Genomic DNA, 13,355 nt, shown 5'->3' on the forward strand with positions numbered 1-13,355 from the left:
AGTGCTCCTGGCTGGCCTCCAGCACCTAATTCAGAGAGGTGATGACCTGCTCTTGGTTTGGGGTCATATCTGGTACCCCATTTCCAGGCACCCTAGTGGGAGCTGAATATTGGAAATGTTGTTCTTTCTGTCCTGCTGCTGCCCTGCCTACTCTGAAGCCCCCTGGCTTCGCCTGCCCGGCCGAGGCACCGTCAGCAGCGGGGGACACTCCCCTGTTCTGGAGGAGATTCGGGGAGCGACTAGGACAAAGTGCTTCGCTGTCTGCCTTGGAAGGAGGAGAGGTGACACCTGAGGAGGTAATGAGGGAGCTGACCCAAGGCTGGGGAATCAGTCTCAGGTTTAACCCGAGCTCCGAGGAGCTCCGAAGGACAGAGCGCCCGACAGCCGAAAGCGCCTTCGAGGCTTTCGCAACAGCACAAATACCGGGGAGGTAACCAGGGGGAAGGGACGCCCATTCACCAATGGGGGCATTTGGGGGAGTGGAAGGAGGAAGGACAGACAGACACACAAACCAATGGGGGAAGTTCAAGGGAGGGACCCCTGGTCCTCATCCACTCACTGGATGCCCAAGGTGGAAGATTCTGGGAGAGTGGGATGGGGAGCAGAGTGATGGACAGGGTGCCAGGGAGGGGACAGGGGAATGACTGAGCATTTTCAGGGAGATTGGCATTGAGGGAAAGGCAGGAAAGCTCGGGGTGGAACCATTGGGAGAAAATGGGGGCAAATGAAGGGGCAAACCATGACAGAACTGTTACAGAAATATAAAAACACAATACAACATGCTGCTCTGTGGTTTGGATTCAAATCTATAGAAATAGAAAAATTATATCCATACCTTACTGGGAATTGAAGCAAAAGAAGAGCAAGCAACCAGAAAAAACAAACAGAAAAATCTAAGTAGAGTTATGAGAGTATTGTCCTGAAAAAGAATGCTCTGATGCTACATTCTCTATTTAACCACATTAATTAGTAAACTTCCAGCAGAAGTTGCAAAAAAGAATTCCTCATTCCCTTACTAGGCTAAGTAGTGACCTGGAAGAACTACTCAAACCTCCATGAAGAAGAACTGGATTGCTCCAGATAATGGGAGTAACTAAATTAACTGGGGACAGAGTGGAAAATGAAGCGCAGAGCATCTCACTGCTCAAGGTCAGTGCAGTTCTTGTTCTGCTGAAAATGGTAATTTGCAAGGGGGAAAAAAAAAGTATTTACAAAAAAAAGAAAAAGATGGAAAGTGGAGGACACCAGTCAGAAAGAATCCTGACTCTGGCTACAGTTTGCTGCCAGGAAGGGATAACAAAGCAATAAGTAAATGCCAGCGTGGATTTGTCAAACTGCTTCCCTTCCCTTTCCAAGAAGTTAGAAAACCCCAGGATACAGAAATAATTCAGTGATCACCAGGATCACCTGAGCATGGCTGCTTTCATGCCAGGTCATGTTGTTTTCTTCCAAAACAATAAAGCATCGCGGATTTGGAGAATAAAACTTAATTTTTCTCAAGTGCTCATCCAGGTCTTAGCACATGGCATCCAAACTTCAGCACCAGCAGAACCCCAACACACGCAGAAAGAAGCTGAGAGTATCATTAATTCATCAGAGAACTATGCAAAATAAGTGTTTTCTTAGTCCTGAATTCTAAAATCTTAATATGAAATAAATACATGTACCATTAGGGGGTATGAAATCAACAAGTCATTTATAAGGGGCACAGTTAAACTTCAAGCTATTTAATTTAGCAGAACAATAGAGCTTTACAAAGTGTGTCTTTCACTAATGACCTGGACACTATTTTTGTTATTTCTGCCTCTAAAATGCACAGCAAATATTTGTGGTTTTTTTAAAAAAAGGCATGTTTCTTAAAATGTTGTTGTGCAGGAAAAAAAAACAGTAAAAAAAAAAAAAAAAAAAACCTGAACTCAGAGTACAATCAAATATACAAAGGAAAACCATACAAGTACAGATTTCATCATACTCCTCCAGATTTTAAATAGATCAACATATTTTGGAGATGGGTGTGATTTTATGCGAGCTGTGCCCCTTTAAAATTGGCAACTACATTTAATTCAGTGCTGCCTTATTCCAAGTTCCAAACTCCAGTTGAAAATAGATCTCACAATGGAATCCTACAGCTGAATATACTCTGGGAGAAAATTAATACTTTAATTTATTCCAAATTCATTTGCATGACAGTATATCATTAGTATATACAAAAAAAATGTATTATACCAACAGAGGAAAAATTTTGTGCAAACAGTGAAAGAAACTCACATCCCACCAGTGATATGAGCTTGAAACTTGAAGCAACAAAGCTGTTTTATTTCTCTGAGAAACAAACCCATAAAAAATACCAAAAAGAGCTGTTAATAGTCTACATTGTCATTTTAAAAAATACCGTATGACTTTAAAAAGAAACATGAAGCAAATATGATTTCTTTCATGCCAGGTATCTCCTAAATAGCTGAAAAGAGCCACATGGACAATCAAGTGCAGACTAAAAATAACTGATATAACACAGTTCACCTACAAAGCAAGTTTTCCTACCTCACTGATTAACCAGTTGAAGAGGAAAGAAAACACACTCACTTTGTAACTCCATCAACCTTGTTGTCCTGGAAACAATTCTACAAGAGAAGTACCTAACTGCCAAAACATCTTCTGCTACTACTTTCTGGGTTTTTTTCTTCCCCTACTTCCCTCCCTGCAGTGCTCTCAATGTTTGATAAGCAGCCAGCACCAAACCTAACCCATCAAATGGCACAGAAATCGGATCTCCTGCTCTTAAAAGGAAATACATCATTCATTTGAGTATGCAGAATTTAGGGAACACCAAGTTTGCACAAAGGCTATGGAACAGACTGGGTCATTTTGTTGTTGCTGTTGTTGTTAATATGTCCTACTAACTGAGCTTTTCATTTTAGGAAATGGCCTTAAGTTGTGCCAGGGGAGGTTAACGTTTGATATTAGAAAGAATTTCTTCATGGGAAGAGTGGTCAAGCACTGGAAAAGGCTGCCCAAGGCAGTGGTGGAGGCACTATCCCTGTAAGTGTTAAAAAAAAAAAAAAAAAAAGGATATAGCAATTGAGGACATCATGTGGTGGTGAACACGATGGTGCTGGTAAGCTGATGGTTGGATTTAAGTGACCTTAAAGGTCTTTTCCAACCCAAAAAACTCCATGATTCCATATAAACCACCCAATCTACAGGGTGAACTCAGCCTTCCTTATTCACATGCCCAAGCACCTGGGGTGAGAGTCCTTTCTCTCCCACTCTGTGGGAGTACAACAAGGTCATAAACCACAAAAAAATTATCTTTTTTAGGCTTTATGGTTACTGTCTGTGTTTAGAAGGGAACAGGTCTTGGCAATTTCTGCCACATTGCTGGCCACAAATTCAAAAACGCTTCCATGTCCCCATACTGGAAACATTTGTGCCCTCCTTTTCTTGGTTTAGAATCCTTTTTTGAAACAGGTCTGTGCTTTTACTAGAAGAGAAAATTTTAACCTCTGTATGAAATAAAAACTAAGTTTAGAAACCAGATTTATCTAGGAAACAAGAGGTTTGTTTCAGACCACAACTTTACTCTCCACATCTCTCCATACATTGTTCTTTTTGCTACGCATCCTGTTTGGGCCAGATGCAGCAACTTGGCCTTACCTAAATTGTCCAACCCACTGCAACAAATATATATACTTACTTAAACACTTGTGAATTCCTAATTTCTAAACTACCACTGTTTTAAAAAATTTGGCATCCGAGCTTCTCAGTCAGCCTGCCCACACACACTGCCCACACCTGTTTTTTCAGTAAAATGCCAGAGTCTGCACTGGTCTCAGATGGGAAAAATCACAATTCACTGTTTTCAAATGAAACCTGTTAATTACCAAAATTATTCCCACAGCAAGTCCAAAGGGATTTTGGTTCCTTCAGAAGATCCATGATTAAACATAGCTACACTCAGCAGTTTTATTCAGTGTGCTATCTCTGATTTATTATCTTCACTCTGCTAAGGAGAGCTGCGTTTTCCCCCAACTTCCTCCAATTTACAATGTACTCACAAGGTTTTTTCCATGTTCCCCAGCAATGCTGGTTATCTATCTTTCTGTACCTGAGATTTTCATATAAACCCAATCTAATTGTTACCCAGAGAATTTGTGGCTGCCCCAGCTCTGGAAGTGTCCAAGGCCGGGCTGGATGGGGCTTGGAGCAACCTGGGACAGTGGAAGGTGTCCCTGCCCATGGAAGGGGGGTGGATCAAGATGGTCTTTAAGGTCTTTTCCAACCCAAATTCTGTGCTTCTAATACGCTTTTTACATTGATTTTAAACTGTATCCTTGTATCTGCTTTTCCAATGACTTATCTTTTAATATATCAATGTGAGTCACAGCTTGGTTTTCCCTTTTCTCTTGTGATTTTATTCCAGACATTGTAAACCTTCTGTGTATTGCTTTTAGGCATCTTCTGGAGAGATTACAGAATCATAAATTGATTGGGTCGGAAGGGACCTCCAGGATCCTCTATTTCTTACCCCTGCCATGGGGAGGGACACTTTCCACTAGACCAGGACCTTCCCTTAGACCAGATCATATGTTTAGCTGGCAAAATTAGCTGAAATCCCAATTAATCAGGATCTGGAGTCGCTACCAATAAACCACCACCACTAACGGATCCAAAATCTCAGCCTCACAGTCTTGAGCTGCCTCTGCAAAATGCCACAGTTAGGGATTAAAATTTCTCATCTCCTCCACTACAGACCCAGATGCCTCAGCAGCATTTTACTGCACAGGCTCAATAAACATTCCATGTGCCATCAAGCAGGCAGTGAACATCCAGAGAAGTCTGTCTTAACACGTCAAAGATCCAGGGATTTTCAGCATCCCATCTCTCATACCATGCACAAGAAAACTCAACAGCAGAGAGAGAGAGAGAGAGAGAGGAGGAAGATATTTGGAAACTTGGTACATACGAGCAAATTTAAGATTATGAAAATTGTGGTGCCTTACAGTAGCAGCGCTGTTACACGCGTTACAAACGCTGAATTTTGTCAACCTATTTCCAGTAAATGCATTTTTTTCCCCACCTCAGCACTAGAAATTCCCAGTGCATAGTATAGACTGTTATGTTCTGCACTTTCTAGCTCGAAGGAGGACCAGGTTTTACCAGCCAGCTTTTCGGAGTGTTTAGACCCTCACTCTCTGATACAGAAACACACTGATCTCAGGCTGGAAAATACTGATTTTTTTCTTCTTATTTCAGGCAAAAATTCCAAACCACAGCAAAGCTTTTGCCTTCTGCTGCCACTGAATACCAGTTGCACAAGTAAAACAGAAAAAGGCTGAAGTTATTTTAAAACAGCTCCTTTTCTCTACTTAAGTGTATAGTTTTCAGTGGGAAATTAATGCCCAAAATGATGCAAACACCAATACCCCTGAGTAGGGCAGTGGCAACAAGTGAATGAAAAAAACTTGCAGGCTTGCAGGGTAATGTAAAAATATAGTATGGAGGGTTGAACAGCATTATTAACTGGGGAGAAAAACCCATATAGCAAACACAACAAAACAACACCCTCTGATGATTCTTTTTAGACTCAGGCAGCATTGCTACAAAATACCTAATCAAGGTGACACAAAGAACTTCTAAACCATTTATTAATTACTTGAGGCTATTTTTCATTTTACTGCTTCACTGCAATTTCCATTAGCATGGGAAATTGTACCTTTTTTTTCCAAAGAGATATTTCCAGCGAAGTCAGTGTGGATTCAACAAGACCAGGACCTTCATATAAATAGAAATCAGAAAATAGTATTTCCATAAGAAACCACTCAGATTTATTGGATTAACAGGCACTTACAAGTGACTCACGCTGACACAGCCTATAGTAATCCAATCTATTTGAGATAAGAATAAATTCAAAGGAAACCTTAAATTTAGAAAAATCACCTCTGTGGCTGCACACATAGTTGGCTTTATTATATGAAATCACATTAAGTGTTCCCTCCAAATGGGAGGACAAATAAATTAAAAGCTAAATTCTAGCAATTTTTTTTCCATGAGTGCAGCATGTCCTCAGCAGCAGTAGCTGCCACTCTGAGCATAATTAGAGGGGGATAAGAGAGCCCTGTGTGGAAGTGCCTTGTGGAACACAGCAGTTTTCCTGTCCTACAATCCCACAGGAATATGCTGTGCTAAAAGGAGTGGAAAGAAGAAGAGCCATCAAACCACCTTGTCTCAGGAGAATTAAGGCAGGTTGTTAAATCTGCAGTGGCAACCACCATTTCTCCTGCACGTACACTGGTTTTCCTTTCCGTCTGGGATTTCTTGGGGAACTCTGACTTCTCCCCAGGGGATGTTACTAAATCCTAACAAACACTGAGGTGTTCTGGCTCAGCACACTGAAGCATCAATGCTTTCCTGAAACCCTGAAGGATGCTTTCACAGCTCTCACACCTCCTTTAAAACATGGCAGCAAGCAGGGAGCTGGGACACAGCTTATTTCTATAAATACTCCTCCGCAGCAATAAAAGAATTTTTACCTCTTGATATTGCCATGAATAGCAACAGTCTGGAAAAAAAAAAAAAAAAGTAGTATTAAATATTACAGAGTCATAGAATGGCTTGGGTTGGAAAGGACTTTGAAGAATATCTAGTTCAGACTCCTTGCCATGGACAAGGACACCTTCCACCATCCCAAGGCTGCTCCAAGCCCAGTCCAACCTGGCCTTGGGTTCTTCCAGGGATGGGGCAGCCACAGCTTCTTTGGGCAACCTGTGCCAGGGCCTCAGGACCCTCAGAGGGAAGAATTTCTTCCTAATATCCCATCTAAACCTGCCTTCATTTTATATGAAAAGAAAAAAAAGCCAATGTAAGGAAAGGTGACACTGGCCAGTGCAAGGGGTCATGCACTGAGGACTGGACTATCTCTACCACCAATTACTGTAAGATATAATTAAATACCACCTGTGTGTAAGGATATTTGAAAGCCATGTATGTTCTGCCATCCATAAAGCAAAGGCACTTCTCTGTGTGCAGGGATGTAAATCACTGAGTACACAAATGAAAACTCATTTGTAAGAACCAGCTGCACACTGCTGGGGCCAACAAAATCTTATCAAATGCAGACTTCAAGGCTGAAGTGACTTATTTAGAGAACCACTGTGCTGCTCTCACCTGCAGTACCAGTTAAGTTAGATCAAGGACAACAGCACATACCAACTACCATCATAAGCAGGAGGCTTTAATTTTTTATGCACACTTTCCTTCAGGCATACACACCCACTCTCAGCAAATTCCCATTAATGGCCATTCTAGAATCCTGAAAAGCAGTATGTTATAGCCTTGGGCTAACTAAATTAGAATGAGCTATGCTGAAGCTGCAATCACAGTCAAAACCTGCTGTATAACTTTCACCACAATAAAGATACTCCCTCAGAGAGCCTCTTCACAGCGTAATGCTTTCAAAAAAACCTCACCATAGCCTGCACCTCCTGTGAATTTGGTCACGACAGCCTGGGGCCTTGCCCAAGGACACTCAGAAAAAAGATCAAAAATTAACCAGTAGTCAAAAAAAGCTGATTATACCCATGATTTTTTATGTGCTTCAAGTGGGGATGCAGATCTTGGCTTGAAGGAGTGCAGAACAGGTGAGAACTCAAATGGCAAAGTGCAAGAGGACATGGCACAATTTGTTCTGACTGAAAGACAAGGTTAAACATCTCATTTTCTGCCACAATGAAAGCGAGACCTCTCTGCTCTTGTGCATTTTTCAGATTTGATTTCTGGAGACATTCTAGCCTTTACATTACAGTAAAACGCTGTACATTTTTCAAATAGCTAGATTTTGTGCTAACCCTAATTCATAATCATTCTGGCCTTGCAACCGTGGTGTGAAATTCACAGAGCTAGACAGCTGGGAAGGGGGGGGTGTGAAGAGTGGGGGTGGTGTTGTGTTTTTTTATTATTATTGCACTTCTGGTGTTCAACCCTTCTACTCTATACGAAATCCATATTCAGAAGTCTGTAAGCATGAAGATGCTTTTACGTACAAGGATTTGGTCAGGCTCTAAAAGCATCTGCAGCTTCGTTTGCAATGAATGAATCTCTCTTCAAATTTACTTTGGTGACCAAAATATGTGTTTCTAGCCTGTAGTCCTGACTTATGTAGAAAGTGGTGCTGCTCAGAAAATTGTTTTGTCCATGTAATGCTCTCCAAAATAATTTTTATCCCTTCAAAACCCTCTAAAGGACACCTAGTGAGAAATGCTTTCCAAAGAAACCTGAAGAAAACTGCCTGAGCTCACAGTACTGGTAGAAAACTAAACCTTAAATGAAGTTCTAGGAAAGAACCACCAGCTTTTCATGTAAACTTGTGGTGAGTTTTCACTGAAGCCCTCAACCCTGCCAACCCATGGCTAAATGTCATTCTTCACTTCCTATCCTAAATCAGCCATAACAGGAAGACGGTTTTGCTCTGTCATTTTCAGACCTCATTAAAACCCAGCACTAAGCATAATTCTGGATAGTGGAACTTGGCTGTGGACTGAAAAAAAAAAGTCCCCAACATTCAGACAATCTAAGAAATTTAGCCTTTTTTTTTTTTTTTTTTTTCTACCTAAATGGGACTTGGGCACAGCTCTTCACCAAAGACATGGTTTTATTTTTTCAGATGCTCTTGATACAACCTGGATCAACATCGTGAGGTGTGCAAACTTGAACAGAACTAATTAGGTTGGAAAACCCCACTAAGATCACAGAGTCTAACCATTAACCCAGCACTGCCAAGGCCACCATTAATCCATATCCCCAAGTGCCACATCTTTTAAATCTTTTAAATCCCTCCAGGGACACCAACTCCACCATTGCCACGGGCAGCCTGTGACAGGGCCTGCCAACCCTTTTGGTGAAGAAATTTTTACTAAAATCCAAACTGAGCCTCTCCTGGAGCAACTTGAGGCCATTTCCTCCTGTCCTATCACCAGGAAAAGACAAGCACAACCTACCTACAGCTGCTTTGTAACACAAGCACATCAGAAAGTCAAACTCTCACTCAATTTCTTATGCAACTATCAGTCAACTTCTAATTATTTCCCCCTGCCAAAAATCTTCTATTCTTAACAATTCTTTAAAGGCCACTTAAGGCACACCAAGAGCTATGAAAAGCAACACTGGGCTGTTTCATGGAGCATCTCCCAAGGTACCACGCTCCAAAGCACACAGTGCCACTGTATTTCTGCCTCTCTAATACTGTCTTTAGGCAGCTACAAGTTGTCTCAGTGAGAAAACATTGTTTTGTGCATGTCCTATTAAAAAAGATTAATCTGTTCAACACCTGATGATTCACTCACCCACATGTTAGAAGTCCACACCAAAATGACTCATTTTGTCTGTAAGAATATTCACCTGGGATACCCAAGTCCTCTCATCTTTTCCAGAGCTGATAACTGCTTTTTCTTGCAAAGGTGGTGGATGGCAGCTTCCCTATGAGATCAGTGGGTGACATGAAGGAGAAACAGACATGGGACTGGGCCCTGGAAATTTTAGAAACCATCTACATAATAGTAATAAAAATACTTGAGAGTTAAGTTTGTGGCTAACTGAAGAACTGGCAGAGGAAACAGTAACACTCCACAGTGAGACAGCTGTTGAAGGCAACAACTGATTTTTAACCCTGACAACTGATTTTAATCCTAAGAAATCAACATCACCCAGATTTGAAGGAGCTCAGGCTACTCCTCCGTGACCTGGACACTTTCTCCCAGGAAAGGGCTCGGGAGCAGCTGTACTGAATCACCCTGGTAGGGACAGCCAGTACAGGGCAAATCCACATTAAGGGCTTGGCTGATGACATCAGATTTGTTGTGTTCGTGCAACAAATCAAGCTGAGTTCTAGGCTAGAACTTCATGTCCAGTTCCGATACCCACGCTGCGGAGACGCCAAGGGACTGGCAAGCGTTCAGGGAAGAGTTTGGAAAATAGTGGGTCTGGCTGGGATACAGACTCTGTGACGCCAGGCCAAGCGCCTCCTGCATTAGGGAGATGAGTCCCTGACCTTGTTTTCATAGGTACTTTGTGAATATGACAAGTAACAAACAGCTCTTCCATCCTTGGAGAGAAAGGCACAGCAGGATATTACAGCTGGAAGGCAAACAAGCTTGAATTGAAAGTAACTTCTCGCTTTTTAGCAACAGCAGTGCTAAATATTTAGCATTTATTGGTGTTTTAGGACGGCAGAGCTTCTAACAGCACACCAACAGGCGCTTCTGAGGAAAAGTTCTCATCTTCTTTCACAGAGAACCACACAGACTTGATACAGAGACATGAATCTAAAAACTCCATGGAATCACAGAATAATTTGGGATGTAAGGGATCCTGAATACCATCCAATTTCAACCCCCTGCCGTGGGCAGGCACACCATCCACTATCCCGAGTTGCTCCAAGCCCTATCCATTGTGGTCTTGGAAAAATTCCAGGGGTGAGGCAGCCACAGTTTCTCTGGGCAACCTGTACCAGGGCCTCCCTACCCTCATAGCCAAGAATTTCTGCCTAATACCCAATCTCTCCTTCAGCTTTAATCCATTTTCTTGTCCTAAAACTACTTGTCTTTTACTAAAAAATACAAATCCTGAAGTCTGTACTGAAGTTAATTTTCATGCTTAGTTTTGTTGTTACTGCTATGTAATGCCTACTGCTTTACGCTGTCTCAGTATCAACTGTGCTCCCTTGCCTTGAAAGAAGCACTTTGTAGATGGTTTTCCTCCTTGGTAAACTTACATGCAAAAATACAGGCATGGAAAATACCTGATTTGCTGTTTTTCTTGACCCTCATTACCTCAAGAAGTAACATGGAAAATAAAGAGAGAAAAAAAAAAAAAAAAAGAGAATGTGTGAGCTTAATATAGGGGAAAGTAAATGGTAACTTTGATTGTGTATTATTAGAATATGATGAGAATTTATGCAAGAGGACACCAGTTTAGCCAGAAAAGCACTTAACAGAAGTGACTAAAGACATGCTTGCTGCTTGCATGACACAGCTCTCTCTTTCCAGCCCTTCTATCATCCAAACACATTTTACTGCCACCCCTTCTGCAACTCCTGGACCTGAATTTTTGACTGAAGTTTAGACAGTACTTGGAGGCACCAAAGTGCACGGCACACCCAGTTCAGTAATCCAGGAAAAGATAGGACTTTCAGATGTACTTGTTCTACCAACACCTTGCACTCAGCGAGGAAAGGGGAATAAAGAGAACAAGCTGGCCAACACCACAAACGAGCCCTGAGAAATGAAAAACACAAAAAGAAATTATCTAATGAAGGAGGATCGTTTCCTGACACAAGAAATAAAGTATATAGATTCTGAACTCCTGCTTATTTCTAATTCTGTAAGTAAAAAAAAAAAAAAAATTAAACCGAGTAAGGCACAACTGACTCATTTTTAATTCTGAGTCATCCCAAATCAGTGGATTCCTGTGTCAGACTATCTGTGCCCTCAAGAAGGTAATGGAATATGGCAATTTCTAATCCACTTAAGAATCAGGAAATTCACACAGCAGGTGTGAACACTAACAAATCACTATTTTCACTTTATACTGAAAAAAAAAAAAATTCAATCAAGCCCTCTCTATGGAATATAACGAGAGTTCTGAAGAGAGTGGATAAGATAAGCTGTGCTGTTTTACAAAAAAAAAAAGTAGGGCAAGTCCTTTCCTGGCTTGTCCCGCTAGAATTACAGACCTTGAACTTGGAGAAAACAAATAAAAAACCTCTTGAGAGCAGTAAGAGATCAGGGCAACCTTCTTCACACTGCCCTGTGCTGGGGGCTGCACACACAAACCACATCCTGAACAGCACCAGCTCTGCTCCTGATGCCACGAGGCAGCAGCTCCTCACCTTCCACTGCACCCCAATTTAATATTCTGCAAAAGCAAACACACTGGGTTTATGTAATGACTGCCATTGTGTCATTCACTCCATGGGATTTGGAGTTTTAACTCCTTAAAGACACAATCCTAGAAAAATTAATGTATTCCAGGAGCTTGGAATACTCGCATTTCTGGGGAATTTATCACAGAAGTATTTAGCACAGTGGTTTTAAATCTTCTAATTTTACGAGGAGATTCGAACTGCTCAGCATTTTTCTGAAAATTCTTGTTCCCAGAATTACCAAGTTACATAAGAATCTCATATGCCAATAATGAAACATTTTCTAGTCTCCAAGGTAGCACAGAAATGCCAGAAATTTGTCTGACATTCCTCCCCCTTCCAAAAAAAAACTCCATCAGGCACATAAAAAGAACTCAAAGTGTTATTTATAAAGTCTCATTAATTATCAATTATTGAAATACTAGTAGCCCAATTGTTCCTGAATACTTGGTGAGGAATGTTGTTGATGATTTCCATGCATTCCTGTCAGGTCTTCTTTATCCAGGGAAAGAAAGAGAAGAAAGGGAAAAAAAAAGGAGAAAGAAGAGGAGGAGAGGAGAGGAGAGGAGAGGAGAGGAGAGGAGAGGAGAGGAGAGAGGAGAGGAGAGGAGAGGAGAGGAGAGGAGAGGAGAGGAGAGGAGAGGAGAGGAGAGGAGAGGAGAGGAGAGGAGAGAGGAGAGGAGAGGAGAGGAGAGGAGAGGAGAGGAGAGGAGAGGAGAGGAGAGGAGAGGAGAGGAGAGGAGAGGAGAGGAGAGGAGAGGAGAGGAGAGGAGAGGAGAGGAGAGGAGAGGAGAGGAGAGGAGAGGAGAGGAGAGGAGAGGAGAGGAGAGGAGAGGAGAGGAGAGGAGAGGAGAGGAGAGGAGAGGAGAGGAGAGAGGAGAGGAGAGGAGAGGAGAGGAGAGGAGAGGAGAGGAGAGGAGAGGAGAGGAGAGGAGAGGAGAGGAGAGGAGAGGAGAGGAGAGGAGAGGAGAGGAGAGGAGAGGAGAGGAGAGGAGAGGAGAGGAGAGGAGAGGAGAGGAGAGGAGAAGAGAAGAGAAGAGAAGAGAAGAGAAGAGAAGAGAAGAGAGAGAAGAGAAGAGAAGAGAGAGAAGAGAAGAGAAGAGAGAAGAGAAGAGAAGAGAAGAGAAGAGAAGAGAAGAGAAGAGAAGAGAAGAGAAGAGAAGAGAAGAGAAGAGAAGAGAAGAGAAGAAGAAGAGAAGAGAAGAGAAGAGAAGAGAAGAGAAGAGAAGAGAAGAGAAGAGAAGAGAAGAGAAGAGAAGAGAAGAGAAGAGAAGAGAAGAGAAGACCGGTTTGCATCACAGTTTCCCAGCTTTTTTAAGATTACAAGTACCTGATGTTTTTATTAAAATAAGTATCGATGGCTTTAATAAAGCACATGAATTAAAAGAAGATGTTTCTTCCCAATATCACTGCATCAACCACTATGGGATCAGCATTTGGA

General features: G+C 41.9%; 1 protein-coding gene across 7 annotated transcripts in view; it reads right to left on the bottom strand.

Annotated features, from left to right (window-relative positions):
* The window catches only part of LOC128788384 (endonuclease domain-containing 1 protein-like), a 162,157-nt gene that overhangs the window by 102,801 nt on the left and 46,001 nt on the right, over nucleotides 1–13,355 (bottom strand). The window contains exon 3 of one of the 7 annotated variants that reach the window (XM_053943389.1): nucleotides 5,714–5,772. The exons of the other annotated variants lie outside the window; for them this stretch is intronic. The gene's annotated coding sequence lies outside the window, so the exon portion shown is untranslated. The remainder of the gene's footprint in view (nucleotides 1–5,713; nucleotides 5,773–13,355) is intronic. 7 annotated transcript variants of the gene reach the window in all.

This window comes from Vidua chalybeata, chromosome 5, assembly GCF_026979565.1.
Source record: "Vidua chalybeata isolate OUT-0048 chromosome 5, bVidCha1 merged haplotype, whole genome shotgun sequence".
NCBI classification, from domain to species: Eukaryota; Metazoa; Chordata; class Aves; order Passeriformes; family Viduidae; genus Vidua; species Vidua chalybeata.